Source organism: Leucopleurus acutus, assembly GCF_964270905.1.
Source record: "Leucopleurus acutus genome assembly, chromosome: 7".
Classification (NCBI taxonomy): Eukaryota; Metazoa; Chordata; class Mammalia; order Artiodactyla; family Delphinidae; genus Leucopleurus; species Leucopleurus acutus.
In genome coordinates this window covers 88,206,923-88,228,154 of record NC_139150.1, presented here as the reverse complement: position 1 = coordinate 88,228,154, position 21,232 = coordinate 88,206,923, and the positions used below count along the sequence as shown (strand labels likewise).

Here is a 21,232-nt window from a genome sequence, read left to right as displayed (position 1 = left end):
CCACTATTATTCAACATAGTTTTGGAAGTCCTAGGCACAGCAATCAGAGAAGAAAAAGAAATAAAAGGAATAGAAATTGTAAAAGAAGAAGTAAAACTGTCACTCTTTGCAGATGGCGTGATACTATATATAGAGAATCCTAAAGATGCTACCAGAAAACTACTAGAGCTCATCAATGAATTTGGTAAAGTTTCAGGATACAAAACTAATGCACAGACATCTCTTGCATTCCTATATACTAATGATGAAAAATCTGAAGGAGAAATTAAGGAAACACTCCCATTTACCATTGCAACAAAAAGAATAAAATACCTAGGAATAAACCTACCTAGGGAGACAAAAGAGCTGTATGCAGAAGACTATAAGACACTGATGAAAGAAATTAAAGATGATACCAAAAGATGGAAAGATATCCCATGGTCTTGGATTAGAAGAATCAATACTGTGAAAATGACTATAATACCCAAAGCAATCTACAGAATCAATGCAATCCCTATCAAATTACCAATGGCATTTTTTACAGAACTGGAACAAAAAACTTAAAATGTGTATGGAGACACAAAAGACCCCGAATAGCCAAAGCAATCTTCAGGGATAAAACGGAGCTGGAGGAATCAGACTCCCTGACTTCAGTCTATACTACAAAACTACAGTAATCAAAACAACATGGTACTGGCACAAAAACAGAAACATAGATCAATGGAACAAGATAGAAAGCCCAGAGATAAACCCACACACGCACCTATGGTCAACTAATCTATGATAAAGGAGGCAAGGATATACAATGGAGAAAAGACAGTCTCTTCAATAAGTGGTGCTGGGAAAACTGGACAGCTACATGTAAAAGAATGAAATTAGAACACTCCCTTACACCATACACAAAAATAAACTCTAAATGTATTAGAGACCTAAATGTAATACGGGACACTATAAAACTCGTAGAGGGAAATGTAGGAAGAACACTCTTTGACATAAATCACAGCAAGATCTTTTTTGATCCACCTCCTAGAGTAATGGAAATAAAAACAAAAATAAACAAATGGGACCTAATGAAACTTCAAGCTTTTGCACCACAAAAGAAACCATAAACAAGATGAAAAGACAACCCTCATAATCGGAGAAAATATTTGCAAATGAATCGACGGACAAAGGATTAATCTCCAAAATATATAAACAGCTCATGCAGCTCAATATTAAAAAAACAAACAAGACAATCCAAAAATGGGCAGAAGACCTAAATAGACATTTCTCCAAAGAAGACATACAGATGGCCAAGAGGCACCTGATAAGCTGCTCAACATCACTAATTATTAGAGAAATGCAAATCAAAACTGCAATGAGGTATCACCTCACACCAGTTAGAATGGACATCATAAGCAAATCTACAAACAACAAATGCTGGAGAGGGTGTGGAGAAAAGGGAACCCTGTTGCACAGTTGGTGGGAATGTAAACTGATACAGCCACTATGGAGAACAGTATGGAGGTTCCTTAAAAAACTAAAAATAGAATTACCATATGACCCAGCAATCCCACTCCTGGGCATATTCCCAGAGAAAACCATAATTCAAAAAGACACATGCAGCCCAATGTTCATTGCAGCACTGTTTACATTAGCCAGGTCATGGAAACAACTTAAATGCCCATCTACAGACGAATGGATAAAGAAGATGTGGTACATATATACCATGGAACATTACTCAGCCATAAAGAAGAACGATATTGGGTCACTTGTTGAGACATGGATGGATCTAGAGACTGTCATACAGGGTAAGTAAGTCAAAAAGAGAAAAACAAATATCGTATATTAACGCATATATGTGGAACCTAGAAAAATGGTACAGATGAACCGGTTTGCAGGGGAGAAATTGAGACACAGATGTAGAGAACAAACGTATGTACACTAAGGGGGAAAAGTGGTGGGGGAGTGAGGGTGAGAGTGTGATGAATTGGGAGATTGGGATTGACATGTGTACACTGATGTGTATTAAATTGATAACTAATAAGAATCTGCTGTAAAAAAAAAATAAAAAAAATAAAATTCAGAAAATAAAATCATGGATTATTTAGAAGTGTGCGTCTTAATTTCCAGACGTTTCGAGGCTTTCTACTTCTCACTCTCATTTTTATACAATTTAAAGCTTAGACTTTGGACACAGTGGGATAAAATGCGATTATGTTTGTTTAGTTACTTTATAGAGGTCCTCCGAATATCACTGAAGTGAAGTTTTGAAATATTAATTTTACATAGTAGTTCTCAGTCTTTTGCACTCGTAACCATAAGTGAATTCCCAAAAAATATGTAACCCTGGCTGCTGGAGCCATGTTTATCAGCGGAAGTTCACAGACACAGGAATAGTGGGGCGTTTGTGGGTCCCCACAGCACATTTTTTTCTGGGCCAGCACACAGGGATCCAGTAGGGATCCAGGGTCCAGGAGAGGGACCCAAACTTTGGGCTCTGGTGCTTTATATGTCCATGAAGTCTTGAGGAAGGCCGGCCTTCATCCTGCAGGGAGGGAGTCTTGAACAAGTTAGCCCTGTCCTCTCACTACTTCAACAACCATAATTTTCATTACTCCCTCTTGCTCTCCAACCCCACTCAGATAAAGCATAGTTTCTCATGGGGTTGCCAACCTTTTAGTTTTCAAATATTATCAACATCGTTTCATAAAAGGAAGGACATTCGAACCCCAATTAACTAAGAAGCACATAGTGCAGAATAAGCTCGTTTGCCCTAAAACAAGACCCTTAGCTATTTCCATGGATCATCCTTGATTTCTCCATTATGCTGCTGAGTAGTGCAAAGTTGGTGCTCAGGAACACCTTGGATGATGGTGTGCTATCAACAGCTGCTGTGAAAGAAAGAAGCTGGCACCCTCGGTGGCTATATGGGCAGAGGAGTTGAGGAGACAGTAGGTGATGGCTCTGTGCTGTCAGTGAGGGCTGTCCTCTGCCCACACCCCTTTTAATCCCTTCGTATCCCTACCACCTGAGGAATGAAGGCAGTGATGAATTACTGGCAGAATTGCCCTGTCTGATAAGAGGGTCACCTGCAAGCCAGAGGGCCCAAATCCTCCCTGGAACACATCACTCCCTACCCACCACTTAACAATTCCCTTCAAACAAAGGTACAAATTTATAATAGCTGTACCGTTAAGATATGCAGTCTGTGATTCGGAAAATTGTGACTCCTTTCAATTTTCCTTTCGGAAAATTGTGCCCCGTTCTTGGAGAAACATGACATTTTGTAGGGAGAACCCAGGCCAGGTGGCCAAAGTCTCTGTCAAGTCTGTTTCTTCAGCCAGTAGTTTGATTTCAAGTGAGGGTGTTGGAGATGATTGCACCTTCACCATGATAGCCTTTCCCTGGTATCACTGGCCAAGGTTCCCTTTGGTGAATAAAACGTACAACAGGTTGCCCAGCACCTGCCTCGCTGCTGCTCCTGGGATTAGGCACCTCTTTTGCACACCCTGTGGATGGTGGCCCTTTCTCTGATTCTGTGAATGTGTCACTTGTTAAACTACTATTTCTTGAGTCCTGTAAACTATTATTTCTTGATGTCTGTGCAAGTTTCAATTCTGAAATTTCTATTTCATTCTTCTTACGGATTGAAAAACACTAGTGAAATGCCTCATCTTACAATCTATGCTCCTTAACATTAACCCTAGTCTTCTTAAAGTCCTTGGTCTTACTCTCTCGGAGGCTTCCTGGGGCTTGATTCCAGTGGGCTGGTGAGGTAGACACCACTGAGCTTGACAACATGCCATACTCCACCCAAGCCTGGAGATCTCCGGTGTCTGGGGGAAAAGGCAGGGGCCGTGAGACAAGAGACAAGAATGGAGGTAAATTCAGGGGTAAAGCCCAGGGAAGAGTCCATATGTCAGTTGCAGGTCAGCTATGTGCCCTCTGTCTGAGAAGACGCCCCTCAGTGTGGGATGACCAGCTGCTCTCAGAGAGAGCGAGGCTCCTGGGCCCGGCTTCTCATGTGATACTGGGCGGATCCTATGCACAGAGGCTGTGACCTGCAGGGGCATCTATCAGCACCTCTGCAGGGGTGAGGGGCCAAAGGGGGCCATGGGCAACCTCTCCCAGCAGAAGTCCCCTGTCCTGGAGCTGGGGCATCAGTCCCTCAGACCCACACCATCTACCTTTCTACCTGGGTTCCAAGCCCAGCAAGGCACCATCCTGACTTCCCCAGTGTAGGATTTCCCCAGTGTGTGACAAGCCAGGCTGTGGCCACCTACCCCAAGGGCATAGGTCAGCAGGGCAAAGCCCGTCACTGCCCCCTAGTGAGGCAACTACAACAGAAAGGTGAGCTTTTGAGAGCAAGGGTCAGGTGTCAGGGAGGAGAGGCAGAAACCCGAGAAGGGACCCATCGCCTGAGGCCACATCCTTGTCCACCTCTGTGGGGTCAGTCAGCCTCCAGTGTCTGCTCAGAGGTCACAAGACCCCACAGTACTGGCCATCACAACCACCTGCCTCAAAAGAAAACAAGAGGGCACGAGAGCAGGAGGCCCATATGAAAAGTGTGGTCCGTTGAGGAGGTGCTCCCTGGACCAAGTGACAAGACATGGCTTCTCAGGGCACAGCTGCCCCGGGACTCAGCATAAATGTCTGGGCTGTGAGCCCATTGATTCTGGGAAGGGGACCAGTACAAGGTGAACAGATGCTCCATACTTTGAGTCAGGCAAGCCAGGAGCCAAGCACTGACAATCAGCCTGCGTTACACCCTCATGTTTCACAGGGCAGGAGCCTCGGGGGGGATGGGGCCTGCCCTGAGGTCACAGCAGAGGAGGTTTGCTGCTGGAGGGCCGTACACAGGACAGCTGTATAGAATGTGATTAAAGGCTCTCTGGTGCTTCATGCCATTCAACACCAGGGGCTCTTAAGCAGCCCGAGGGTAAGATACCGCCAAATCCTTGCTACAATTTCTGAGCCCATCCTCAGATCCCAAATTTTGCACAGATTGCCAAAAGTTCCATGGACTTCTGATCAAGGACCCGATTCATCTGGACTGCTCAGTGCACAGCAAGATTGCCAGGACAGGGCCTAGGGATCTTGCCCACACAACCGTCCCTGACATTTGCTCCTGGAGAACCACCTGCCCAGCTACCGACATCTCCTCCTTCCCTCTAATCAGGCTAAATGCAACTGGGAGAAATGCAACACAAAAGGAGGCAAATGTGGAAAAATAAACCCGACAGTGCTGTCTCCCCCAGCCAAGACTAAGAGTCCATGAGTCTACCCACTGCACTCACCTGAAAGCCCCCACACATCACAAGGAGCACAGAGAGCACACAGGCCATCAGATACACCTGACCTCAATTTCCTCCTGAGAGAGCACTCAGGGGCCTCCCTGGGATTTAGAGGTGTCAACAATTCACTGCATTGTGGCTTATGCCACAGAGCAATTTTGAACAAGGATTATAGTACCAGTAAACGTTAAGCACTGCGTTAAGGCCAATCACTTTACGTTTAAAGAGAGAGGAATTGGGATTTCCGAGGTGGCGCAGTGGTTGGGAATCCACCTGCCAATGCAGGGGACATGGGTTTGATCCCTGGTCTGGGAAGATCCCACATGCCGCCAAGCAACTAAGCCTGTGCTCCACAATTACTGAGCCTGCGCTCTAGAGCCCACAAACTACGACTACTGAGCCCTTGTGCCATGACTACTGATGCCCACATGCCTAGAGCCTGTACTTGGCAACAAGAGAAGCCACCACAATGAGAAGCCTGCTCACCGCAACTAGAGAAAGCCTGCGCACAGCAACGAAGACCCAACGCACCTAAAAACAAATAAATAAATTAATGAATTTTAAAAAAGAGGGAGAGGTATGGAATATTTCAAACAGAGACATATGAGCCCTTTAAAGGGCAAAAAAATGTTGCTTGCAGCTTTTCAAATGGGAAAGGAAACAAAAAATGACTGGGTTTGCTGTTTTTCTTGAATTTGTCTAGTACTAGCACTAGATATTATTGACGATCTTTATGCTTGATCACAAACAACATGATGCTGTAATGTTCAAACTGTTCGTGAAACTATTTTAATCTCATGATTTACTCTGGAACAATTGTGTTGACATAGGTACTGATGGTGCAAAAGCAAAGGTGGCAGAAGTGCTGGCACCTTAACCCAAATCAAGGAGTGGCACCAAACTGTACTAGTTGGGCTTGTATTCACTATCATACACTTGTATTACCAGTGCCAGTTCCAGTTAAGAATGTTCTGTCTTCAACAGTAAAAATGATTTCTGTTATAACTCTAGACCATTGAAATTGAATATTTTATAGTGTATGATGAAATTCAACATACAAACATCACACATCTGTATATCAAAGTGAATGGGAAAAATTTAGACCAGATACTGATAAAGAGGAAGTGGATGACATGGATGATAGATGTGAAAAATTAGCTAAAATGTAGCACAGTAAAGAAACGGTCAGAAATTATGAATGAGAAGTTTATGGACCTAGAGTCTGCTGGTGGCTTGATTTTGGACTTTGCAGCCTCCAGAACTGTGAGAAATAAACGTCTGTTGTTTAAGCCACCTAGTCTGTGGTAGTTTGTTATAGTCCCTTGAGCTAAGACATATTTTGGTACCAGGAAGTAGCAAATACCTAAATATGTGGAGGTGGCCTTGGATTTGGATAGTAGGTAAAGGCTGAAAGAGATTTGAAGTGCATGCTAAAAAAGAGCTGAGATCACCATAAAGGCCTTTCAGCCCTTACCTATTAAAAGTGATTCTGGCGATGGCTCAGAAAGAAAAGAGGCACACTGGAGAGGAAATCTCTGTCTTTGTAGAGAATACAGAAATAATCATGAACAGATAGAAATATGGACGTTAAAGGCTATTCTGGTGAGGTCTCAAACAGAAATGAGGAACACGTTATTAGAAATTGGAGGAGAGGCAAGTCTTATTATAAAGTGGCAAAGAACTTGACTGAACTGTGTTCTAGTGTTTTTTGGAAGGTAGACATTGTGAGTGATGAAACTGAATATTCATCTGAGGAGCTCTCTGAACAAAGTTTGGAAGAAGTAGCTTGGTTCCTCATCACCGCTCACAGTAAAACTCATCAGGAGAGAGAGAAATTGAAGACCAAATTGTTAAGCAAAAAGAAATCAGAGCGTAGAGATTTGGAAACTTCTCAGCCTATCCATATTTGAAAGTGAGAAAACTTGTTCTGAAGAAAACTCGAAGGGTATAGCAGGTGTGCTATTAATTTAATTTGTCATCTCAGCAGAGGCCAGGAATAGAGAAGGATTAAACCAGCAGGGACACTGCCAGTTTGAACTACAGGGGACAGAGAAGGCTGGGCAGAATGAGGCAAGGCTGTCAGAATTCTTGGATTCTACAGAACGGGAGACTAGAGCAATTTGGCTGTGAATGTGTACTCCTCTTTTTTTTTTTTTTTTTGCCTTACGTGGGCCTCTCACTGTTGTGGCCTCTCCGGTTGCAGAGCACAGGCTCTGGATGCGCAGGCTCAGCGGCCATGGCTCACGGGCCCAGCCGCTCCGCAGCATGTGGGATCTTCATGGACCGGGGCACGAACCCGTGTCCCCTGCATCGGCAGGCAGACTCTCAACCACTGCACCTCCAGGGAATCCCTGTGTACTCCTCTTGAAGAAAAGGGAAGAAGGACCCCAAAGGTGACTCCGAGGTCATCGGGTCTGTCAATCCCACCACAGGCCCAGGGGGCCTCTGTTTCAAAGTGTGAGATTGTCGCCCTCACAGAGAGTCATGGTGTAGGTAGAGGCCCTACAGAGAGCTGCAGTGTGGGTGGCACGCCACGAAGCTGAAGAATGGGGCTGCCCCACCGAGCTGTGGGGATGATGTTGCCACCCCAGTGGGCCTGGAAGGCAAAGCCTCAAACCAAAGAGGATTATTCTCGTACCATAAGATCTAATGGGATTGGCCTTGCTAGGCTTTGGACTTGCTTGGAAACTGTCATCACTTCCCTCTTTCCTATTTCTTCCTTTCGGAGTAGGGATGTCTATTACATGCCAGTCCCATCATCATATTTGGAAACACTTAACTTGTTTGGGTCACAGATTTACAACTACAGAGGAATTTTGCCTCAGTATGAATAGTACCTCCAGTCTCCCCCATATGTGATTTAGATGGTGTTTAGATCAGACTTTGGACTTAAAATTTTACAGTTGATGTTGGGATGAGTTAAGGCTTTTGAGGCTGTTGGGATAGAATGAAAGTATTTTGCATACAATAAACACACGAATTTTGGGTACCAGGGGCAGAATGCTATGCACGTGTATCCCCACCACCAATTCTTATATTGAAGCCCTAACCTTCAATGTATTTGGGGATAGGGCCTTTGGGAGGTAATTAGGTCATGGGAATGGAGGTTTCATACTGGGTTTAGTGCCCTTAGAAGAAAAGACACAAGAGAGATCCGTCTTTCTCTCTGCCACGTGAGGACACAGTAAGACAACCATCTGAAAAGTAGGAAGAGAGCTCTCACCAGGAGCTGAATATGGCACGTTGATCTTGGCCTTTCAACCTTCAGAACTGTTAAGCAATTACCGTCTGTTTTTCAAGCCACCAAGTCTATGGCATTTTGTTACAGCCGTCCAAGCTGATGAAGACATAGAGAATATATAAGATGGTCTAATATACATATATCCAGGGTTCTAGAAGCAGAGACAGGAGAGAATGAGTAGAAGTAACATTTGAAAAAGATAATATTATCTTCTAGATGAGATGAAGAATGTGGTATCACTTAATGAAGCAAAATAGATCACATGGAGGATAAACTTTTTTAACCTGAAACTAATCACACGTCAAGAAACTGGAGAACACAAAAGACAAAAGACAATCTTAAAAAAAAAAAAATTAGCAAGGAAACTGGTCACCCACCATGAAAGGGTGTACTGATGGCATAATTTGAAAAAACAGTAACAAAAGCCATATTCAATGGAATAAATATTCAAAGTTCTGAAAGGAAAAACTTTTCCTCTGGAACTGATTACCCTGTCACATTATAAATTATAAAAGTTCACCAACAAGGGAACTGATAAATTATTATTAATGTTTGCATACAATGCAAAATTATAAATAATTAAAGAACATCTAATATATCCATTTTTCTTAAAGTAAGAATGTTGAAAGAAGAAGCCAAAGGCAATATGATTTACATGACACCATATATAACCCAAAATATAATTATTATACATAATTGTGATTATCTACAGCTGTGCGAAAAGCATGAACATTTTTATAAGATGGATATTTACCAAGTTCTTAATGGTGACTATCTTTCTCATTGTTGGTGACTGTGTAAAATGGGACAACCCTTATGGAAAACAATATGAGGATTCCTCAAAAAATTAAAAATCGGGGCTTCCCTGGTGGTGCAGTGGTTGAGAATCTGCCTGCCAATGCAGGGGACACGGGTTCGAGCCCTGGTCTTGGAAGATCCCACATGCTGCGGAGCAACTAGGCCCGTGAGCCACAACTACTGAGCCTGCGTGCCTGGAACCTGTGCTCCGCAACGAGAGGCCGCGGCAGTGAGAGGTCCGCGCACCGCAATGAAGAGAGTGGCCCCCACTCGCCGCAACTAGAAAAAGCCCTCGCACAGAAACGAAGACCCAACACAGCCAAAAATAAATAACAAATTTAAAAAAAATTAAAAATATAACTACCATGTGATCCAGCAGTCCCACTTCTGGGTTTGTATCCAAAAGAATTCAAAGCAGGATCTCAAACAGATATTTGCACACCCACATTCATCGTAGCATTATCCAAAATACCCAAGATGTGAAGAAACCCAAATGTCCATCAACAGATGAATGGATAATGGGGTCTATAAATACAATGAAATATTTCCTTCCTTGAAATAAAAGGAAACCATGTCTCGTGCTACAACATGGAAAAACCTCTAAGGCATTATGCTAAGTGAAATAAGCCACACATAAAAGGACATGTCATAGCCACTCACATGAAGTATCTACAGTAGTTAAAATCACAGAAACATACAAAGGTGATTGTCAAGATCTCAGGGAGGAGGAGGGCGAATTAGGGAGTCTCTGCTGTCCCAACCCTCGCCTGGGTCCTGGGGAAGGAATCAGAACACAGCAGCAGGAGAAGAGGCTTTGGCCAGCAGGGAAGGGGGGTGAAGCCCAGGGCGGGTTCACAAAGGATCAGAGTATCTGAGTGCTATAGGAGGAAAGGGCTTCAGAGGTGGGCCAGCACTTGCCATGACGGGGGCTAAGCAGGCTGCAAGGGGGGGCAGTTCGGGGAGACAGCAGGGGTCGGTGCCCTGCCCCTCATTGTTTGCTCGTCTCACCCTTGTGAGCGGGTCATTTCCCCTGCTCTGATGATTCGAAGTCTCTGCCGGCACCCACAGGACGGTGACTGAGGCCTCCACACTCCTCTGCATGGATCCCAGCTCCCACCCAGATCTGGGGCCACAGACACCTCTCCCCAACCCCTGCTGCCCCTGTGAGCAAGCTGTTCTTGTGAAACGTGGTCATAGTTTGTTAGGAGGAACCGTCTTATATCGGAATACAAATCAGTGTTGATGCCAATACACACACATGTCCAGCCATGGGTGGAAAGGGAAGGGACAGTAGTCCTGGGGTGTCTCTGCACACCCATAGGCCCCTGAGGCCAGTCCCCACAGCCACAGCCAGATGGGTCCTCCTCCCTCAGTCGAACGAGATGCTGCTGCAGAGAAATCCCACAAGTTCCACAAAGGGGCCCAACTGTCATTACCCTTATACACACCTTTCACGGGTGCCCCATGAATTTCCCCGCACCCATTCCCCTTGTTGCATCCTCATTGGGATTAAGAGGTAGCTGCCTCCACCACTCTGCACATTGCAATAATCCCAGTGGGACTAGAGGATGCTCCCGCTACAACAAGGCAGACAGTCCTGTCCCCATGGCCAAGACTTTTCCTCTCTGGTCACTCCACCCACACAGGAAACCCTGGGTGAGCGGAGGGTCATCCCAGCGCCGTCGCCTGGCCACTTCAGGGAAGCAGAGAGACGTTCCATAATGACAAGGGCTGTCTCCAGGCTCCATCCTAGAAACTGGTGAGTGTCCAGAGGGCTGAAAGGCACAAAAGCAGCTCTGCCTCCCCAGAAGGTTCAGGGATGCAGAAGATGGTACAGATGCCCCAGAAGGCCCCTAGCCAAGCAGGCTTTAGAGAAGGGGATGATGAGGGGGTCCCTGGGGAAAGTGAGAGCTGTGCGTTCCCAGGGGCAGCCTGAGGAGTCCTTGTCTATGTGGAGGAAAGGTTTGGCCACCTGTAGATCCAGAGCTCCTGTGACCGCCCTCATCCTTCCTTCCTCTCTGGATCACTCTCTGTGGAGCAGCGCAACACGAACAAGATGAGAGTGGCCTGAGAGCATTTCCCACCAAGACGATCTTTATTCACAATTGATATACGTCACTCCAAAGGTCCTGCTCACACACACACCTGGCCACACCCACCACCCCCACCTCCCTAACCCCCCACAATCCCGCTCCCCCTCCCCTGCCTGGTGATCCTGCCCTCCCTCCCTTCCCCCCACATCATCCAGGGTCAGCACTGGGATGAGGAGGAGCCCCTAGGCTCCCCTGGGGGCCGCCCTGGGGCCTCGCCCTGGAGGGCTGGCCCAGCTGTTTCCTACTGGCTGCAGTGCTTCTTCCACTTCCTACTCTTCTCTGTGACACACGGGTCACACTTTCTTTTTCTCGGCTGTGAGGGGCGAGCTGGCCCCAGAGCCAAGCCTGGCCTCCCAGACACCCCGAGGCCAGCCCCAGGGATGGGCAGCTTCTCAGCACTGGCTGGGCGTCCACACAGAGCCCCCTTCCTCGACTTGGGAGCGGCTGGTGGAGCTGGGCTGAGGCCTCTTCTCTGACGGGAGGGGGCGTGGGGAGCACTCTGGGCCCCCCAACCTCCAGGGGAGGCCAGGCCTGAGGCATGGGCAGGACTCTGGGACACCCAGCCAGGCAGCAGGCTCTGCAGAGAGCCGAACAGGAAGGCCAGGCTGGGGAGCTCCTCGTCGTCGTCACTGGACCCGTCCCTGGGCCCTCGGGCCTCCCGAACAGGAGAGGCCTCTCTGAGAACAGACGCGTCCCTGGGTCCCCGTAGAGGGCCAGCGCGCCTTTGACCCTGGGGAGGGGAGGGCCGTCCGGCCCGGAATGGAGAGACCTCCTGACGTCCAAGAGAGGGAACAAAGCCTTTGGGCCTGCACGGGCCAGTGTCTGTTTGGATGAGCCTATGAGGAGCCGCAGAATCAACCTCTGGTGGGCAGGCTTCATCACTGACCCCTAGATGGGGGTCTTGGTCGTGCCTCTGGGCACCTTGGCCGGCGTCGGGCTCAGAAGGACTTGAGCGCGTTCCGGGTACACTGTGACTCGGGGCTGCCCGCACACCCTCGTCCTCTTTCAAGGCCAGGAGTCGTTTCTGCACCAGCTGGTAGGAGGGAGGAGGACAGTGTTGGCTCCACACACGTGTGAGAGGAGGAGCCCTGGGCAGTGGGACAATGGCCCTTGGGGGAAGGAGGGGACGGGGGACCCCAGGACTCGAATCCAAATACAGACACTGTGGCATTCCTGCCATCCTCCTGCACCTTATTCCCAGCTTTGTGCCCTTCCCTCTCATCCCGGCTCCCCATCCTCTCCTTCCTTTCACCCTGCACTGCAGCCACCCCAGAACGGGCCCTTCCCCATGCCAGGCCTCCCAGGCAAGGGAGGGATGGACAGCGCCAGGTGGCCCTCAGGTTCTGGTGCCCTACCTCTCCCCTGTTCACTGGGGTCCCTCCATGCCCCGGTCTTCCTGGGTGTCCCTTGTCTCCCCTGTTCTACCAGGGATCCCTCCCTCCTCTGGCTCCCCTGGGTCATCTGGGTTCCCCTGTCCCCTGGATCACCTGGGGTCCCCCTCCCGTGGGGACCCTGGCTCCCTGAGTGTCCCTCTCCCTCCCCTGGCTCACTTCTTCTGGCGTGAGCCCTTCCTCCTGCTCCAGCTCCTCCGCTAGGGCCAAGAGATCCAGCTGTGCATCTGGGGAAAGCAATTCTGCCAGGAATCGAGGGTGAATGACTGCCTCCACCTCAGACAGAAAGAAGAGGCTGTGAGCATCCTTGGCCAGGAGTGGCCTGTGAGACAAGAAGACCCGAAGGGAAAGTGAAAAGTAGAGACCCACCCCACTCCCCTCCACAAGGCGGGGATGCTTAGCACACACACACACACACACACACACACACACACACACACACGCACACGCACGCACACACATACACAGTCACACACAAAAGAGCACATATACAGAGGCACATACACAGACACACAAAGGCATACACACTGACAGACACAAACACGTACACACATACATCTGCGTAAACCTCCCCTAACACCAGGCTCAGGAACAAGGTGCTGAGCTTAAGTCCCAACGGCCTGAGCAGAACCCAGATCTTGGGTGCTGAGTGTTCCATGCCCTGGCATCTTGTAGACCCCAGGCTCCAGGCCTAGCCTACCTTGGTGACAAAGTCCTCCTGGGAACACAGCTTGTCAATGTAGCTCAGGAGGCCCGGGTCCGAGTAGATGCCGTCCTCTTCCTGCTTCAGCTCATTTCCGTCCTCTCCACCTTCTGCATCTGACTCGCCTGTGGCTGAGTGGACGGGCCCCACCAGCGCATCCATGATGTCCATATACTCCCTCACAGCCTCGGGGGGAATCTCCTTGGGTGCCTTGGGCTCCGGGGGCTGCTGGGACCTGTGTGGCTTTGGGCGGGAGGGCTGGGCCCTGGGGCCGGACATCCTGGGAGCACAGGCTGAGGCAGAGCGGGAGGAAGGGAAGGAATGTGAGGGACTCCCAGTCCACCTCCGGACCACTGAGCACACGTTGGTGAGGGCATTGTTTGGGCGACATTGATGTGGGTGTGGGGGGGTCAGGACCACCTGAAGCCTCATGCACTGTTGGAGAGAGGAGGTAAGGGGGGCATCTAAGAGAGTCACAAGTAAGGAAGTGGGGAACCTCCAATTTTCTAGGGGTCTCGCCATCAAGCCCACTTCCTAGGCAGACCTTGTGTGGGGTCCTTTGACAGGGAGGTGTGAGAGGAGTTACAAAACTGACCAAGTCAATACCCAGCAGTGACAGAGGGCAGCTGAGACCCCACGCCCCCACCCCCTGCCTCAGTGGCTGTTTTGGTTGAAAGACCAGTGCCCCTGTCTTGAAGGAAAAGGATCCACGTGGGGACAGTGGCCAACCCTAGGCCCCTCTTACCTGTGCCTTCAACTCCAGTGGGAACCTGGCTGAAGGCCCACTTTCGGGGCTGGGGGCCCCCGAGGATCCAGCTTCAGTGGGGCTGGAGGAGGCAGGTCCTGCGCACACTGCATCCACTACAACTTCTGAATCTGCATCTCCTCCTTGGCCTCAAATTCCATGAACCTGGGGGTGACGGAGGCACAGGCCACCCTGAGACAAAGGCCTGGGTTCTGGAGCCCAACAAAGGCAGCCAAGAATGAGGGATTGGGAGAGGATGTGCCTTGGGGCTGTCAAGGCCCTGTGAAGTGCTGTGCACAGCAGAGAGCTGCTCCTGGAACTGAGACAAGATCTGGGACCCTTCCTGCCTCACCAGCACTGGAGGCCATTCAACAGCATAGACCCAGGTCGCTGAATTGAACCAGGTCAATGGGACACGTGGCTGACCCAGGGGGCACCCTCCTCATGCCCCCCGTCCCCATCTAGAACCACATGAAGGGCTGACAGCCAGAGGCTGGAACAGGCATGTGTTCCCCACAGGGGTCCTTGCCCGAATCCAGAACCCTGGGCTGGGACTGAGAGTCCTGGAACATAGACCTGGAGACAGGGCCCAGGAGAGGCTGGACGATGTGGGTGCTGAGTTCAGAGGAGAGGCCTTCCTTTCCTCTGAGAGGCGCTCGTTGGTTTACTTTTCTTTCTTAAACCAAGGGGATTACCATGGAGCAAACACTGGAAGGGCCAGAGACCCTCGGGCTGATGACAGGTGGCTTCCCCAGCCTCTTCAGGGATGCCAGGGTACCCACTTGGGCCACTTTTCATGAGGAGAGGGGGTCCCAAATCTATGTCAGTGGCCGCCAGCCACCCACCACTAAGGAAGCAGCAGGCTGGCGGGTGGAGCTCTTTCCCCGGCCCAGCCCATATGGCCAGAGTTGGACCCCTACTGGACTCACAGCGTCACCCTGTCCCATCCTGAGACCTTCATGTCAAGGAAGGGTAGGTCAAAATCAGGGGAGGGCAGAGCTCCTGGTGGAGGAAGGACAGAAGACCCAAACTGTCAAGGTGAGGGAGGGTTTCTGGAGGACAGTAGGGCCTCTGGGCTGCGGGGCCCCTGTTCTGAGTGACAGCCCTTCTCCTTTGTCCTCTCTGATGAGCACCCCCATGGCCAGACCCTGCCCTCACCCACTCGCCTCAGCCTCCACGCAGCCCCTGGGCCCAGGACGCTGACTCACTTTTCCGCTATCTTGTAGTAGATCATCCGGTCAACGTTGCTTATGCGCTGCCATTCCTGCACGGCCCTGCACAGTCCCCACTCCAGCGTCATGGTGGGCTTCAGGCGGGCCACGGATCGAAGCACTGGGCTGTAAGACCTTGGCGTCAGTCTCCGTGCCCAGCCCAGCCCCCACCTGCCTGACCCCACCCGCCAATGTGGACCACACATCACTCAACGCAGCATGACTGAGCAACAGGAGGGTGAGAGGCAGGTGTCTGGGAGGGCAAAGACAAGCCTTCCCGGCTACTGCTGTCACCGCCTCACACTCACTCGAGATGACCATCCACTCCCAGGCTACAGCTGGGACACTGTGCCTTGGGGAGCTCTTTTCCTCTTCAAGCCTGCCTTTTCATAAGAAAAATCACTATCAGCAATGAGACGTGGCATGTGCCAGGCCATCTGCTAACACTCCATAGATTAGCCCAAGAAGTCTTCTGCACGGTCCTCTGAGTGAAGTGTGATTGTCCCCTTTTTACGAGGGACCGGAGGTTTAGGATGGAAATGCCTGCCAGGCTCACAACTCTAGTGGGAGAGAGCCCACGCCCTTAGGAGAGCTCTACCATCACCCTGTTCCTAGTGGAATTCTCCACAACAACGAAGTCGAGGCGTGCATTAAGCGCTCGCCTGGGCCCCGCACTCCTCCCCCTCCTCCGAAGTGACCTCCCCCAGCCACGTACACTCAAGTCCTGTATGAAAGGAGACCGCACCACAGGAGAGTGCGGCATCCACTCCTTGGCTCCTCACCTTACAGCACGACCCTCTCTGACTGCAAGTCTGCAGTCCATATTACCATGAGAATCATGGAAGAGCAAGTTGGCTAGACTCTCAGGGTGGTGGGGTCAGTTGAGATGAGGCACATTTCAGTCATGATGTCATGGCCTGGCAGGCTCACGCATATGACCGACAATGTGCCTTCTCATAGCATGGACATCGCCCTCAGACCTTGCTTCCAGTATCCCTAGAAACCTAACCTGCGAGTCCATCCCCAGGTCCTCTTTATCTAAAAGCTCCGATAAGCTCATGACCCCCTGAGCGTTCACTCACATGAGAAAGCAGGACAGAGCTTCTGCATCAGGACTCTGGGGAAGGTGTCTCCGCGCCAGTGGCTTGAGGCGCTGCCAACGTCGGAAGTTACTGTACACGCTCTGGGGGTTAGAGCAGTCACCCTGCGAGGCGTAGGGCTGGTTGGTGGCCAGGCTGCCCTCCCTGGAAGTGCCATGTGGCCAAGGCCCATAGTTCACTGGGCGAATGATAGGGGCCAGCTGGGCAGCTGGTGGTGGAGCTTGAGGACGAAAGCCTGGGGTCCAGCCTCACATGCCAGCCTGAGTAACTCCAACAGCTGGAGCAGTCACAATGGTCTCCATCACAGGGTTTGTTACGAATACGGGTGCAGGACATGCAGCCGTCCCGCTGAGGGCCCCTGGAGTGCTCCAGGTGAGGGGGCCCTGAGTTATGATAAAGGTCTGAGTCTGGGGCGCCTCCACTGGCCTCCCTTTTGACCTGACTTGCACAGTGAGGTTGCAAGCCCCAAGGGCACTGGGTCCACGGCCACCATTAGCCACCAAAGGCGTCGTGGGGAAAGCTGGCAGCAGCTGGCTGCTGCCAGGAGGGAATGCTGGGGTGATGGGAGGTGGCAGGTGCTGCCCCCAGGGTGGCCGGTGCTGGGTGCCAGAAATGGGTGGAGGATAGAGCACTGCCATGAAATCAGACCAGGAGGCACCAAGGTTCATGACGACATCCGTTCCCAGCACTGGAGATGCTGTTGAGGCAAAGGAAAGGAGTGAATGGAGGAGGAGAATGGGCAAGTGGGACAGAGGCTTTCTGCGGCATCAGAGTGTAAATCTCCACAGGTGAGAGACACTTGGACGAGGGAAACTGCAGCGTGCAAATGTCTTCAAGTGCTTTTCATGCCCTGACCTCCAGTTGAGAATTATTGCACCAGTGACCCCGCGCCCATCCACCAAGGCCCCTGACCCCTGCCTGCCGAGAAGAAATTGCCTCAGCAAGCACTCACTTGGAGAGCCTCCCTAAGGCGCCCCCTGGCAGCTAAGCCTCACAGGCTGTCTCCCAAAACCTGGAACTGTGTGGACATCCGCTCTGTGAAAAATGCCCGTCAGCTGGCGTACTAGCAGGTAGGGACCTTCTGCACGGTAAGTTCTAGGCACACAAAGGCACTGTGTAAAATATTAGGGCCCCACCTCCTCCTCAGTCCTCCTTTTCCTCACGCTCAGTATAAATCCCCTCTTTCTTTCCCAGCTTCGCAAAACAAAACACAATGCTGGAAAATATCCCTCTAATGGAATCCTGATACAAACCCATAACACTGGCCCAGAATGCACCTGCATCTCAGAACAACCCACAGCAGGTACGTAACATGGGCCAGGTCCTGCCACCCCCTTCCCAGTGCCCAGAGTCACTGTCATCACTCAGGAGTTCTGTTCCTAGGAGGTGGGGGGGGGGGTCTGAGAAGTAGGCACGTGTCCCTTACATTCTGTCATTTCACAGCCAGTGATGGCTGCAGAGGATTAAACAAGGGCCAGGGAATTGTTATGTTACATTGGTCGTGGGAGTATAGACCGCCTGTGGTCCTTCCCCTTCCAGCTCCCAATAACGGAGAGACAATCTGAGAAGCAAGCATAAGCCAGGTGCCATGGCGACCAAGTTGTCTGAAACACATCCCTGTTCAGGAGAACAAGGTACACACCACGGTGCTCCTAATTAACCAGAATAGGTGTCATAGGACGTTTAATAGTAACACAGAAGATCGTCTTCCTGACCCTTGGCTACACTCCTTTCCCCTTTAAATGAGGAAGCAGCCTTCATAGACATTCCACCCGAAACAACCCCACTCCACATCTGTTCCCTGTCCATGAAGGAGTGACATGAAATATGAACAAACTCTTCCTCTCAAGGCAGCCTGAGGGTCCACCATGAGATACTGGACAAGATGAAGTAGGTCTGAAGTACTGCAATTCCACAAAAGGAAGAACAATTCAGAGCAACACAGGAACCTGAGCCCTCTCTTGGCTGAACTTACACGGTTGCCCATCCCCTGTTGAATCCAAGGCAACAGTTACCTGAACTGGGAAGTGAGCTCTGGGCTGGGAGGAGTGGACGAGGTGTGGGCTGCGGCAGTTAGAGTAACCTCCTGCCTCGCTCTCAGAGAGGACACTTCACTGCAGGTGTGGCCACACACAGCCCCACTGAATACTTTTCCCACCAAGACCATCTCTCCCCAGGGGCCCCTGAGATACAGTAGGCTCCTGTTCAAATCCCTTTGGAAGATATGGTGAGGCAAGCTTCAGGTACCTCAGGAACATAGTACAGGTCTAGGCTTTCCTCATGACCCTCCCTGTGTCACCACCAGGACATCACACACATCCTTACACACACGTTTCAGAGTGGCTTGTCTCCGCTCTAGAAAGAATCAACCTGTCTGCTGCCATCCTTTCTCCATAGCCAGGGCAATTCCTCTTGATCTACCTCCAATGACCCCTCCTCCCCAGTGCAGTCTCAGGTTTCTTCAGGCTCCCCAGTCTCCCCAGGTGAAATGTCCTTGTGTGTCCAGTGCTCTCTTCTCCCTCTGCTTCAGTCCAACTATGTGCCCACAGTGAAGTGTCACATGTGAACCCGAAGGATGTGAGAGATGGCAGGGTCTCTGAAAACACACCCCCAACCTATAGGCTTACCTCCTTCTGAAGCCATCCTGCAGGCTTGGGCACGGACTACTGCTGCGTGGTGGCCTCAATGAGAAAAGTCAAGACCAGGACCCAGAGAGCGACCCGCTTCAGCAGTTGCTCAGGATCCAAGTAAAGGAGAGCCACGTTTAAATTTAAACAGTAGAATGTGGGCTGAAACGTTCTGCAGTGGGGGAGGGGCAGAGCGCACATGGGTCGGGGTGGGGTGCGGTGGGGGGACATTCCACGAGGGCTCTGGGAGGTAGGCAAGACCGGAAGTTCCTTCCATCTCCCACAGTGGCAACACAATTGGCGTGTGCCTCTTTAGGCAGTTGATAAACTTTTTTTGATTCATGGCACCGATGTTGGACATGACAGTCCCTTCCTTTCACGTCTTTATCCATCAACCTAGTTTTGTGTCCCTCAACACACTCTGCTTCCTACCTGGCTCTTGACTTACTTCAACAGAGACTAGATTTTCTGAACAAAATACACAAGTGTTAGTCTGATAAACATAAATAATGGCCACGTGGAACTGAGTATTTGAAATTAGGATTGTCTCAGCAGATGCAGTGTCTTTGACTGCTGTATGTACATCACTCCTAAGGAAGTGGTCCTTGTGCTCCAACCAACATCCAGCAGGACCAGCCTTACTAATGACCCTTTGTGCTGGAAAGCCCCCGTCCATCAAAAAACTGTCATGCAGTCCCCATGTCCAAGACCAGAATTCACTAAATGTCTTTCTCATAGTATTCCATGGTTGTTAAAGATTTAGATTTTACCTTTTAAATGATTTTAGTATAATATTTTAAGCAAGTAACACCTTCTCATGATTCAAAATTAAATTGTGCAAAACGGAATATGCAGTGGCGAGTCCTCCTCCCACCTCTTTCCCCTGTCAACCCAATCCTCTTTCCCGGAGGAAACCAATGTTACCTCTTTCATTAAAATCTTCCCAGAGATACATCATGCAACTAAAAACGAAGGCAATCTATTTTTATAGAAGAGCGGAATTCTGCAAGATATTATAAAAAAGGAGGGAGGGAAAGTAAAATTGTTCCCATACTACCTGCTGTGTTGAAATTGGCCCAGATGGTCAACTCTTTCTCAAAATTATTAATAAAAAACCCAAACCGTACAAAGGACACACCTGTTTATCAACATTTATTGAACAACCTCCATGTATTAAATACACTGAGAGAAAATATTCTAGAAGAGTAAATGCATTGGAAAAACTCTAGGAACGGAGTCAGGAGACAGTACCTTAAGAGTGTTTCCCAGGTCTGAAATTCTTTCCTAGAATTGTTCTTGAACAGAAACTTCAGGCTTGCTAGGAAAAAGGACCTATTGTGTTTTGAAAGGCATAAACAAGAACCAAGGAACTGCAGTCCAAAGGGCATGAAAGCACTTGCCCCAATTTGAGGCTACTGTGCTTACAGCGGAGCTCTCCAGAACTCTTTGTAGCTAAGTGCATGGGTTTCACGTGTGCAATATAGAAATCACGAGTGCACATCTCACAAGAGCTGGTTTGAAGAAGAGACCGTCACGAAAGTTCCCGGCGAGGAGCGTCGCCAGTCAAGTTCCGCAGCGTGCCCGACCCTCCATTTCTTTCCTCTCCTGCAGCGACCTCCTGGAGCCGATGCCCACGCGCCCCGCGCCTGTACGCCTGCGCACGCCCACTGGGCACAGGGCTCTCGGGCACGCGGACCGCCGTCCTCCAACGGCTCCCAGCGTCTGTTGGGGCAGTTTGCTCCGCAAGACAGGAGCGCATGCGCGAGCGCGGACCGTGGGGCCCCAACGGCCGTCCGGCGCGGGAGCGGGCTGTCATGGCGGCCTCTCGAGTCAATTATAGGAATCCTGAGGTAAGCGGTACGGGGACTTTTCACCCCTCAGGTGGCACCGCTCTGCGCTGTTGTTCACCCTGTGGGTTATTTGTGCCCTTGTCCGTGTAAGGAGACTCGCCACAATGTGGATTCACGCCCCCATAGAGCTCGATTCCCTTGAGGTGTTTACCCCAGGGTTATTGGCACCACTGGGGAGCCGGCTGCATGAAGGGTTCAGTGACTGCGGGGCCTACAGT

General features: G+C 50.2%; 1 pseudogene across 1 annotated transcript; it reads right to left on the bottom strand.

The window, feature by feature from the left end:
• Nucleotides 1-11,628: 11,628 nt before the first annotated feature.
• Nucleotides 11,629-19,180, bottom strand: LOC309964591 (NUT family member 2G-like; annotated as a pseudogene). The gene is made up of 7 exons: nucleotides 19,165-19,180; nucleotides 16,520-17,234; nucleotides 15,435-15,563; nucleotides 14,252-14,391; nucleotides 13,479-13,774; nucleotides 12,938-13,054; nucleotides 11,629-12,420 (listed from the first exon to the last, which is right to left on the bottom strand). The product of its transcript is annotated as an NUT family member 2G-like (transcript).
• Nucleotides 19,181-21,232: the final 2,052 nt, after the last annotated feature.